Source organism: Babylonia areolata, chromosome 18, assembly GCF_041734735.1.
Source record: "Babylonia areolata isolate BAREFJ2019XMU chromosome 18, ASM4173473v1, whole genome shotgun sequence".
NCBI classification, from domain to species: domain Eukaryota; kingdom Metazoa; phylum Mollusca; class Gastropoda; order Neogastropoda; family Buccinidae; genus Babylonia; species Babylonia areolata.
The window spans coordinates 63758430-63770929 of NC_134893.1; the positions used below are offsets into that span (position 1 = coordinate 63758430).

Consider the following 12500-nt stretch of genomic DNA (forward strand, 5'->3'; position numbering starts at 1 on the left):
TTTCATAACTATGGTTTCCGATCAATTGTTTGACTTGGAAAGAAGATTAGTCCTCTCGTAGATAGAGAAGAGACGCCAAAAGGGAAGAGAGAAACAGACAGACAGTGAAAGGAATGAAACTGTTAAAGACAGACTGAGAAAGAAACAAATAAAGGAGCAGCAGACAGAGAGGGAAAGACAGGGAGACGAAGGTGAAGAGGAGATTGGAAAGAGAGGGGACGGGACGTTCAAAAAGAGTTGTAAAACATTTGAAGGTAAGGACAGATATCTCAAGCATTACATAAACACACAGATACCCAGACACAGACATAGACACACACACACACACACACACACACACACACACACACACACACACACTCACACACACACACTCACACACACACACACACACACACACACACACACACACACACACACACACACACACACACACACACACACACACACACACACACACACACACACACACACACACACACACACACACATACACACGCGCGCGCGCGCGCGCGCAAAAACAAAGACAGAAAGAGCACAGAGACAGAGACAGCAAGAAAATGTAGTAAGAAGATTTGTTGGAGTTCAGCACAGATCGATAGCAGTCACAACGGATGTGTATCAATCAAGACGGCATGCTGCTTATCACAGCCATGCAGTAAAACATCCAGTATGTAAACCTACATTCCATCTCAGGTTCTCTTGGGCGGAGACTGTGGCTGAAATCTCTCCTTTCCTGTGAGGTTTTGGTGCCGGACACCATTGCTGGCTCTCAGCTTTGAGAGGTGAGGACTTGTGCAGTGCCTGACAACTGTCTGTGGTGGGTAGGGGGGTATTGTGAGGAGCTGGGTGGAGAAGGAGAGATGGGGTTTATGTGGGTGGGTGGATAAAGAAGAGAGGGGGTGTTGTGTGTGGAGAAAAAGAGAGATGGTTAGCGTGCGGAGTGGAGGAGAGAGGGGTGGGACGGTTTGGGGTGGATGGCGAGGAAGATATGGTGTTGGGGTGGGTTGGGCCGGGCTTGGAAGAAGAGCGAGGGTGGGGTTGGGTGGGGTGGGTGGAGAAGGAGAGAGGGTTGGGGTGGGTGGAGGAGAGAGGGGTTTGGGGTGGGTCGGGTGGATAGAGAAGGAGAGAGAGTTGGCTGGGTGGAGGAGAGAGGGGTTTGGGGTGGGTCGGGTGGATAGAGAAGGAGAGAGAGTTGGCTGGGTGGGGAAGAGGAGAGCGGATGGGGTGGGTGGTGGTAGGTGGAGGACAGAGGGGGTTGGGGTGGGTCGGGTGGATAGAGAAGGAGAGCGGTTGGAGTGGGTGGTGGTGGGTGGAGGAGAGAGGGGGTCGGGGTGGGTCGGGTGGATAGAGAAGGAGAGAGAGTTGGGTGGGTGGGAACGCGAGAGACAGAATGGAAAGGCCAGTGATGAGCTGTGAACAGGGGAAACTGCTGCACTGGACTCACAGGCACAAACATACACACATATACACACGGGCGCGCGCGCACCTCAAACATACCGGAGACATTTCAAGGTGAGTTCCTACTTATCAGATCAAAATCAATCCATTACCCTTTATTGGTCATTGCCCTGTCTACCCGACAGACACCCTGGACAGTGGTATGATGGCCTAGTGGTATCGCGTCCGCCTAGGAAGCGAGAGAATCTGAGCGCACTGGTTCGAATCACGACAGAGTCGCCAGTATTTTCTCCTCCTCCACTAGACCTTGAGTGATGGTCTGGACGCTAGTCATTCGGATGAGACGATAAACCGAGGTCCCGTGTGTTAGCATGCACTTAGTGCACGTAAAAGAACCCACGGCAACAAAAAGGGTTGTTCCTGGCAAAATTCTGTAGAAAATCCCACTTCGATAGGAAAACGCAGAAAAACTGCAGGCAGGAAAAAATACAAAAAAATAGGTGGCGCTCTCAGTGTAGCGACGAGCTCTCCCTGGGGAGAGCAGCCCGAATTTCACACAGAGAAATCTGTTGTGACACTAAAGAGAAATACAATACATGGTGGGCACGTGACACAAGTGTGGAGCGGTGGGCTAGTGGTGATGTGCCCCACACAGAAACGAGAGTCCATGTGTTCAAGTCCCATCATTTTTATCGTACTGACCGGAATTTTATCACCCCCCTCCACATGCTCTTGAGCTGTCAGTGATTCGGGTGAGACTATAAAGCGATGTCCCGTGCTCAGAATGCACTGGGTGAATGTAAAAGAACCCAAGGCAACAAGACGTTTGTTTGTGCCTAGCAAAATTGTGCATAGAAATCGACATGGGAGAAACTAATGATTTGCACACGAAAGTAATACTATAGCCTATACGATGTCTGTGGACTGGAAGCCTGGAATCTGCATGACGTGATCTGCAGCCTTCAGTCATTCATTCATCTATTCATTCAGACATTCGTTGTGTCCTTTCTGTTCACACACTAGCTGAGTAAAACAAAAATCACAATATATCACTGAGACACTGGCAGATAAATTTTCAGTCCTCTGTTACCTGCAACACTGTCACAGCGAACTCTTGACAAGGGCAAGGTCACCCTACCCCATGTGACATGAATCATCCAATGACCTTTCAGCATTCATTGTTCTTAATATCAGTCTTCTGATAAGCACAGGAGGAAGTTAACAGATTCGTTATAGAACGCCAATAGAAGGGTTTTATTCCATAATGTCGGAGCAAAGCTGTAATCTGAAATTCATTGATGTTTTATTAGAATACTGCTCAGGGTTATCAATGTTGGAGGAAATGTAGAATTAACTCGATCAAATCTGTCAAACTTGGAAGAGAATTGCATTTGGTATATCCTGTGATCCCATTCGGTCTTCTTTTACGTAGTTTGCTTTGTGTCAATGGAATGACGTTTTTCTGCACAAATGTGTTCGACCGTTCTTTTGTTTAACGTCCATCCACAATTGTGATTTTAGACGAAAATCTATTACCTTCCCCACCCCACTCATGCCTTCAATCATCACTACTTCCACTATTCCTCTCTCAATTTAAAAAAGAAAGGGGAAAAAGAAAAAAATGCAAAACGAAACGAACAAACTCAAACTATTCAACCAGTGAAATTACAACAAAGAGCCGATGGGGCTCCTAATGAAACTCTGAACTATTTCAAGCACGAGTTCATTGTCATATAAAACGTTTCTAATGGAAACAGATGGAACTGCAGATTTTGTGAATGAAAGTGGTAGATATATCTTAACTGTTTACATTCATATATGACATGATTCCAGCAGTTTTTCTCCAATAGAGTAGTAGTAGTGGTCTTCAGTTTAACGTCTTCCACTTTAAGTGACATAAGACGGGAAAAAAGAAGAAACAAAATGGGTGTGGGGGGTGGTGGACGGGGCGTGGTGGTGGGAACACAATTGGGCAGAGGGTGAAGAATGGTGTGCGCGCATGTGTGCGTGTGTGTGTGTGTGTGTGTGTGTGTGTGTGTGTGTGTGTGTGTGTGTGTGGCGGGGAAAGATACAGAGCATTGGAAAAAATAAAACACTAAAAGTGAGACATAGGCATATAGAAGGTAACGCTAACATCAAACAACTATAATGAATGTCCTATTGGACTATGCAGCAAACATTCTGCAATAGCCGATAACATCTTGAAATTGTCAAAAGTATGTTCCCAAGAATTTTCCGAGAAGTCTAGTAAAAACGATTTCAGACTCTGACATCCAATGAGTGTTTGCTAGAAATAGATTCTCCACATATGCATTTAACATCTTTGCTGAACTTTGTTATAATAACACAAGTGTGTGTGTGTGTGTGTGTGTGTGTGTGTGTGTGTGTGTGTGTGTGTGTGTGTGTGTGTGTGTGTGTGTGTGTGATAAATTTCCTGTTCTTGACAGCAACTATTTAGATTGTCATGAAGACAGCATCAAGTACAGCATGAAAACTCAAAACAAACAACGGATTCAGCACAAAGAACACAAAAGTAAAAAGGACGCTTTGCTTTTAGCTTTTAAAGATGCTTTAGTTAAATGACAGTGTTTCATGAAGAATGCACACACAGCCCGGACAGGAGCTGACGGCGTGACCCTGTGTGTGTGTGTGTGTGTGTGTGTGTGGCCTGGGGACGGCATAAGGAGTCATCGCCTGATTATACATCGTCCCATCCCCCTCCCTCACCGCCCTTTCCCCACCCCCCTCCCCACACATGCGCACCCGCCCTCCCATGTCCTCCTTCCCTGTTTACTGCCTGTCCTCACACTGCCCTTCAGCCTGGAAGACGAGGAGGGGGAGAGGGTGGGAGAGGGCATGATAAGGTGGAGGAGGAGATGCAGAGAGGGTGGGGAGAAAAATGAGAGAGTTGTTTGCACTGCGAGGAGAGATGAGTCGAACGACCTATTGGCTTTTGCCCCTTAAGGTCAAGTTGTTCAGTGCTGAGGTCTTGGTGCTGTGGAGGTTTCCGTTGTTGGAGGGGGTATAGTCCAGGGTGTCACTCAGTGTGTGAGATCGATCTGGCGTCACAAAGGGAAGGCCTGGCTGTTGAAGAGGGCTGGTGTCCTGGTTGTCTGAAGAAGTTGTCTGAAGAAGGGTGAAATCCTGGTTATCTGAAGAGGGTTGAAGTCCTAGTTGTCTTAAGGAGGGTGATGTCCTGGTTGTCTGAAGAGGGCTGGTGTCCTGGTTGTCTGAAGAAGTTGTCTGAAGAAGGGTGAAATCCTGGTTATCTGAAGAGGGTTGAAGTCCTAGTTGTCTTAAGGAGGGTGATGTCCTGGTTGTCTGAAGAAGGTGATGCCCTGGCTGTCCGAAGAAGGGTGGTGTCCTGGCTGTCTGAAGAGAGTGGTGTCCTGGCTGTCTGAAGAGAGGTGATGTCCTGGCTGTCTGAAGAGGGGTGGTGTCCTGGCTGTCTGAAGAGGGGTGGTGTCCTGGCTGTCTGAAGAGGGGTGGTGTCCTGGCTGTCTGAAGAGGGGTGGTGTCCTGGCTGTCTGTAGAAGGGTGACTTCCTGGCTGTCTGAAAAGGGGGGTGTCCTGGTTCCCTGAAGATGGCTGATGTCCTGGTTGTCTGAAGATGGCTGATGTCCTGGCTGTCTGAAGAAGGGTGATGTCCTGGCTGTCTGAAGAAGGGTGATGTCCTGGCTGTCTGAAAAGGGTGATGTCCTGGCTGTCTGAAAAGGGTGATGTCCTGGCTGTCTGAAGAGGGGTGGTGTCCTAGCGGTCTGAAGAGGGGTGGTGTCCTGGCTGTCTGAAGAGGGGTGGTGTCCTGGCTGTCTGAAGAAGGGTGGTGTCCTGGCTGTCTGAAGAAGGGTGGTGTCCTGGCTGTCTGAAGAAGGGTGATGTCCAGGTTGTCTAAGAAGGGTGATGTCCTGGCTGTCTGAAGAAAGGTGATGTCCTGGTTGTCTGAAGAGGGGTGGTGTCCTGGCTGTCTGAAGAAGGGTGATGTCCAGGTTGTCTAAGAAGGGTGATGTCCTGGCTGTCTGAAGAGAGTGGTGTCCTGGCTGTCTGAAGAGGGGTGGCGTTCTGGCTGTCTGAAGAAGGGTGGTGTCCTGGCTGTCTGAAGAAAGGTGATGTCCTGGCTGTCTGAAGAGAGTGGTGTCCTGGCTGTCTGAAGAGGGGTGGCGTTCTGGTTGTCTGAAGAGGGGTGATGTCCTGGCGGTCTGAAGAAGGGTGGTGTCCTGGCTGTCTGAAGAAGGGTGACTTCCTGGCTGTCTGAAAAGGGGGATGTCCTGGTTCCCTGAAGAAGGGTGATGTCCTGGCTGTCTGAAGATGGCTGATGTCCTGGTTGTCTGAAGAAGGGTGATTCCTGGCTGTCTGAAGAAGGGTGATGTCCTGGCTGTCTGAAGAAGGGTGGTGTCCTGGCTTTTTGTCTGATGTCCAGGACAGTTTGGTGTGTCCAAGGTGAAGTGCTGCTGTTGAACCCTCACTTCATACCGTCAGAGAGTTGTAGAGAAAGAGCATCAGTTTCCTTCGTACACCTGCCGTCCGCAGAGAAACTTGGTGGTGCCTGAACAACACTACAAGTTTGCTAGGAAACTTTGGTTTTCGAGTATAAACAATTTGTATTTATGAAATACGCTTTGTCCACAGGTTGATTAATGTTTTTGACATACAGCTCGTTTTCAGATACAGGGAAAAAAAGGAATGCTTTGATTCATTTAATTTCGTTGTTTCAGACACAGACACACACAGACACAAAGACACACACAAAGACGCACAGACACAGACACACACAAAGACCCAGACAGACACACACAGATACACAGACACAAACAGACGCACAGAAACACACACACACACAGAGGAGGGAATATAAAGTTTCATCCCCTGTGTGTGTGTGTGTGTGTGTGTGTGTGTGTGTGTGTGTGTGTGTGTGTGTGTGTGTGTGTGTGTGTGTGTGTGTGTGTGTGTGTGTGTGCGTGTTCAGTTCGTTGTGCATGATATCACGAAATCCGCTTGTCCTTATCATACTGGCGTCCATATAGTTGTTACAAAGAGAAACATTGGCATATATATCTGTGTTACAAAGAGAAACAGTCGTGGACATATTTCGCCAACATTGACTGCAGTTCTTCTTTTAACATTAGTTTGCCAGGAAATCCAGTTGGATGACGTGCGCGTGAGAACGCGCGCGCGCGTTTGTGAGTGTGTGTGTGTGTGTGTGTGTGTGTGTGTGTGTGTGTCTGCTTGTTTGTTGTTGTTTCTTTCCCAGTTTTCATGCCTTGCTGAACTTTGCATTGAATTGTTTTGTCGTTATTTTCCAGTTCCACAGGAAGCACAGGAACCCATGTTGTCCCTCATCCCCAGTGTCCGCTTCAGGGATTGAAACTGGCGGTGCTGGTCACTTGAGCTCTGCACCATCACGGCGTTTCTGTTGTTGGTGATGTTGTTAAGGTTTTGGCTTCGTGTTGTCCAGTATTGTTCTCTATTGTATGGTACTGTATTGTGCGACATTTTATTTTGTTGTATTGTGTGGTATTGTTGTGTTTTGTATAGTACTGCATTGTACTGCATTGTTCTGTTTTGTATTGTACTGTATTGTGCGATATTGTTCGATGTACTGTGATATTGTATTGTATTTGTAGTATTGTATTATATCATATTGTATTGTGTCGTGTCGTATCGTATAGAGTATCTTATCATTATGTATTGTGTTGTATTGTATTATATTGTATTGTATCGTACTGTTTTGTGTCGTGTCATATCGGATTGTATTGGATTGTATTGTATAGTGTCGTGCTGTGCTGTCAAAACAGATTTCTGTGTGTTACATTCGGGCCGCTCTCCCCACGGAATCTTTGTCTGAACCGTGCTGCACCAGCCACAGTGCCATCTGCACCAAATCCCTTTTACGTATTTTGATGTGTGGGGTTTTTTTTCGTAATTATTGCAACAACACTAAAACTTTGTGTGTCACTTTAGTTTCTAATTAGTGACATTAATACATATCACACGAGGCGCAGCTGACTCTGGGAGGCGGACTTGGGCGTTGATATAACGATGATTTTCTGGACCTTTCAGCATTGGACAGATCATGCATATTCTCTGCTCTCGTTTCGGAGTGTACAGATAATGCCCGTCGTAAAAAAGATATCAACATAACTGTGGATTTGGAACCTTGAAGTGTAAAGGACGGTAATATCGTGAAGTGCTGTTGTTTTCCCTTTCATGCACAATGCACGCTGCAGTTTCAGCCTCCTTATGCCAGAGGGTGGTGGCATTTGAAAGATTCAACAAAACACGCGATCGCAACATCCGTGTTTGCTTAAACACGATACTGGTTCATATCTCTGATAAATAAAAAGGGCTGGGGTCCACATCTGACGTGGGGACGATTCTGACATGACACCCAAGCTGTTGTGTTTTTTCCTGCTCGGACGGCGCGTACATGGGGAATGGGAGGGAGAGGGGGGGGGGGGCAGTGAGTAGGAAACACTTGTATCACAAGGATCGGGACAGTATGGAACGGAACGGGTAGAATGTCAATATGTAGTTCTTCTGGATTAGTATCGTGAGATCTGCATTTACGTGGTGTGGATAAGGTTTTAAAAAATAAATAAATATATTTAAAAAATTAATAAAGGAAACCCTATATTTTATGAAACTTTGAAAATAACTTCCCTGTTCTCAATACACCCACCGTGGTGACCCATTTTCCACCAGTTATTTTCAGGCTGTTATCCTTATTACGGGCCAGGCAAACTTTAGAGTTGGGTTGGAAAAGGGTGAAAGGGGTGGTAAAAAAAAATGAAACCAGAACTTGTGAATATTGCTCCTATTTCACAGCCAGCCTTCATTCAGAAAATCAAACAAAGTAACTTCACCCCCTCCATCCCTTTCTCCCTACCGTCCCTCCTCTTCATTTCTCCCTCCCTCCTCCTCGCCCTCCCCCCCCCCACCTCCAATCCCCCCCCCCACACACACACACACATACACCACACACACACACACACACACACACACACACACACACACACACACACACCTCTCTTTGCCACAGGGAACCAAAGTAATATTTCAGAAACGTTTCAAAAGTTGTGAAGTCACGAACGTCAGCCAGAAGGCAGACAAGGGAAGGGTGCTGTCTGCCAGCAGATCATGTGACCTGTGTGTTCAGATCACATGGTTTGTGTGCACATATCACGTGACCTGTGTGTTCAGATCACATGGTTTGTATGCAACATATCACGTGACTTGTGTGTTCAGATCACATGGTGTGTGTGTGTGTGTGTGTGTGTGTGTGTGTGTGTGCCACATATCACGTGACCTGTGTGTTCAGATCACATGGTTTGTGTGACGTGCGTGCCCCCGCCACGAGTGGTGAAGAGAGAGAGAGTGGCTGTCCCCTCAGTCAGTGGTGGTGACGAGGTGCGGGCAGAGGGGTGCTGAAGCTGACACAGTCATCCCACAGAGCAGTGAGCAGCGGGCACTCCATGACAGGGGGAGGTGAGTGATGCTGTGCTGCCAGATGTTTGCCTTCCCTTCCTGCATGCCACTCCTCTCATGGGTGTCGATACAGCAGCATGACGTCATCCACACACCCCTCCACCCCAGTACCCTCATCGAGTGAAAGAGTCATGGAAATGCCCAAAGTTTTATTAGCCCTCTGCAGCCCCCACCCTCACACACACACACCCCGCACCTCCCCCCTGTTTTTATCAGAATCAGACAGATACATACACTGCTGACTTAGATCGATCACAAGAAACCTAACTGGCTGTCCTTTAGTGTGTCTGAAACCAAGCTAAAAAAAAGGGGGGGGGAGGCGTCAGACTAAGCAGTGACTAGTTATACCGATGTCTGGAGATTCAATTTTGATTTATTTGTCTGTCATACCTCTGTGTGTGTGTGTGTGTGTGTGTCCCTCTCTGTGTCTCTGTGTCTCCGCCTCTGTCTCTGTCTCTGTCTCTGTCTCTCTCTCTCTCTCTCTCTCTCTCTCTCTCTCTCTCTCTCACTCTCTCTCTCTCTCTCTCCGCATTTTTCGTGATGCTTTCCGCATATGCGTAAAACTGAAGGAAGTCAAATCCTCAGTGTCTCATAAACGACATGTGAAATGTCAATCCAACAAACTGGACACACACAAAATATGATGGATTTCCTGCAAAACGAAAAGACTGAATGTTCCAGACTGGGAACTAAGTGAGTTAAGGTCACTCAACTCTTTGGACCTGAGGTAGTGAGGACTGAGAGGACTGGCAGAAACATAAAGTGAGGTGTATTTCCTCAGGCAAGTGATTTAGGATCAGTGATTCTGAAGAGGGGCTGGCAAAATGCTATGAAATGAACCGAAGACTGTTCGTGCATCATTGTGATAAACCCCACCCCCTGTGTCATGGTGATCACGTGGTCTAGCATCTTGTGCATTATCATGCAGATCACACCCCACCCCACCCCCCACGCCCCACACCCTACCACGTCCGCACCCTCTCTCCCTGCCACCACCCACAGTTTTATTGTCTGTAGGACTTTTCACTGAAGCGGATTAGAAAAGACCAGCGGGAATATATCGTCCTGCAGAAAGATCCCTCTGGGCTGTGTACGGGAGGGGGCGAGGGGGAGTAGGGAATGTAATGATGGTGAAGATGGTGGCCAGATAACTCCTCCAGCTGCCAGACACTGTCTGTAGGACCAGTTAGCTATCGGTGATGTGTGGTTCTCTGGATCGTTTTAAATCAGTTTACATCTTGGTTTGCGTGGGATGTGTAGTTAGATGGTGTGGTGAAGGTTTAAAAAAAAAAGAGTTTTAAAAAATCCTATACTGTGTGAACATTTGAAAATAACAACGTCGTCTCTTCTAGCTTCACCCCATCCAGTAGCTGCGCCTTCCTCCAGTTATGTTCAGGTTGTGTTCCATGTTACAAGCCTGGCAGACTTTAGAACGAGGATGGAGAAGGAAGTCTGGGAGGTAAAATGAAACCAGATTAATTAATGCTGCTATTTCACGGCCAGCCTTCACTCTGAAATCCAAACAAAGTAACACCAGATTCTCCCCTTCCTCCTCCTCCTCCATTCCTCCTCTTCATCCCCCCTCTCTTCCCACCCCTCCGATTATTGCTCTCTCTCTCTCTCTCTCTCTCTCTCTCTCTCTCTCTCTCTCACACACACACACACACACACACACACACACACACACACACACACACAGGGAACCAAAGTAATATTTGATAAACTTTCATAAAGTTGTGAAGTCACGAACGTCAACCCGATGGCAATCAAAGGAAGGGTGCTGTTTGCGAGCAGTTCATGTGACTTCAGTGTGCAGATTACATGACTTGTGTGTGCAGATCACGTGACGTGCGTGTTGCCTTCACCAGTCACGAGGAGCGAGTGTTCCTGTCCCGTCAGTCAGTAATGGTGATGATGGGGGACGGGAGGGGTGGTGAGGGGAGCGGGTCTGAAACTGACACAGTCAGCCCACAGGGCTGCGAACAGCGGCCACACAACGACATGGAAAGCTGAGTGATGCTGTGCTGTCAGTGTTTTTCCATCCCTCCCGGCAAATGACTCCCTGCCTGACTGTTGACACAGCAGTGTGACGTCATCCATACCACCCTCCACCATTTCGTTCTAGGAGTCATGGCTACGGCCAAAGTTTTCGGCACCCGCTCCTCACTACATACACCCATGTTTTTATCACGGTCAGAGAGAGCCATACACTGCTGACTTTGATCGATCATAAAATACCTGACTGAGTATCCTTTAGTGCGTCTGAAACCAGGCTGAAAGAGACCATCAGACTAACCAGAGTCTAGCTGCACCCATGTCTGGAGAACCAGTTCTGACAGTATCGTGTCTGCAAACTTTCTTACTTTTTCTCTCTGCATTATTGTTGTGATTTCAGTATATTTGTATAAGTTCCAGAGGACAAATTTTGAAGTGCCTAACAAACAACTATAGAGAGTACGAATTGAATTTTGAGATAATGGAACGGAAAACATTATTGACTTCCTCCAAAAATGAAAAGACTGAATCATCCTGGATGTTTTGACAGGCTGGGAGCTGTCATTTCAGGTCGCTCAACTCTTTGGTCCTGAGATAGCGAGGATTGAAACACTGACATCAGCACTAAGTGGTATATATTCTCCAAAGGTAATTCTCTGAGATAGCCAGGATTGAAACACCAACATCAGCACTAAGTGGTATATATTGTCCAAGGGTAATTCTCTAAGATAGCCAGGATTGAAACACCAACATCAGCACTAAGTGGTATATATTGTCCAAGGGTAATTCTCTAAGATAGCCAGGATTGAAACACCAACATCAGCACTAAGTGGTATATATTGTCCAAGGGTAATTCTCTAAGATAGCCAGGATTGAAACACCAACATCAGCACTAAGTGGTATATATTGTCCAAGGCGGGTAATTCTCTGAGATAGCGAGGATTGAAACACTGACATCAGCACTAACTCGTATACATTGTCCAAGGCGGGTAATTCGTAGCAGAGAGTTTACATGAGGACTGGGAAAACAAAACGAAATGAACTCAAGACTTCACATCATTGTGACGACCCCCACCCCCCAGTGTCCATCATCATGGTGATCACGTGCTCTGGCAGCTCGTGCGTTGTCATGCAGATCACCCCCCCCCCCCCCTCCCCCTTCTCTCCACCCACAGTTTCATTGTCTGTGGGACTTTTCACTGAAGCGGATTAGAAAAGACCAGCGGGCATAAATCGCCCTGCAGAAAGATCTATCTGAGCTGTGGGCAGGGCAGTAGCTTGGAGAGGGGGGAGGGTGAGTGGGTAATGTAATGATGGTGATGATGGGGGGGCAGATAACTCCCCTGACTGCCAGGCGGTGTCTGCAGCACCAGAGGAACGTCAGTGATGTATGGACATGAAGTTCCTATGTTTGTTCTGTAGATGAACGTCTCCTGCAGTTCTTTACTGGATCGGTTTCACTTTAAATCAATTGGTACCTTGGCTTGTAGGAGACCCTGATAAAAGCCAGTTCCCCCATCCGACACACACACACACACACACACACACACACACACACACATTCCTCCACAAAAGACACCAAGGCGCCAGTTATGCCATCACCAGAGAGTAGGCTTGAACAC

At 47.3% G+C, this 12500-nt stretch overlaps 1 protein-coding gene across 2 annotated transcripts in view; it reads right to left on the reverse strand.

Annotated features, from left to right (window-relative positions):
• LOC143292999 (uncharacterized) overlaps positions 1-12500 on the reverse strand; it is an 86525-nt gene that overhangs the window by 1269 nt on the left and 72756 nt on the right. The gene's annotated exons all lie outside the window — the stretch shown is intronic.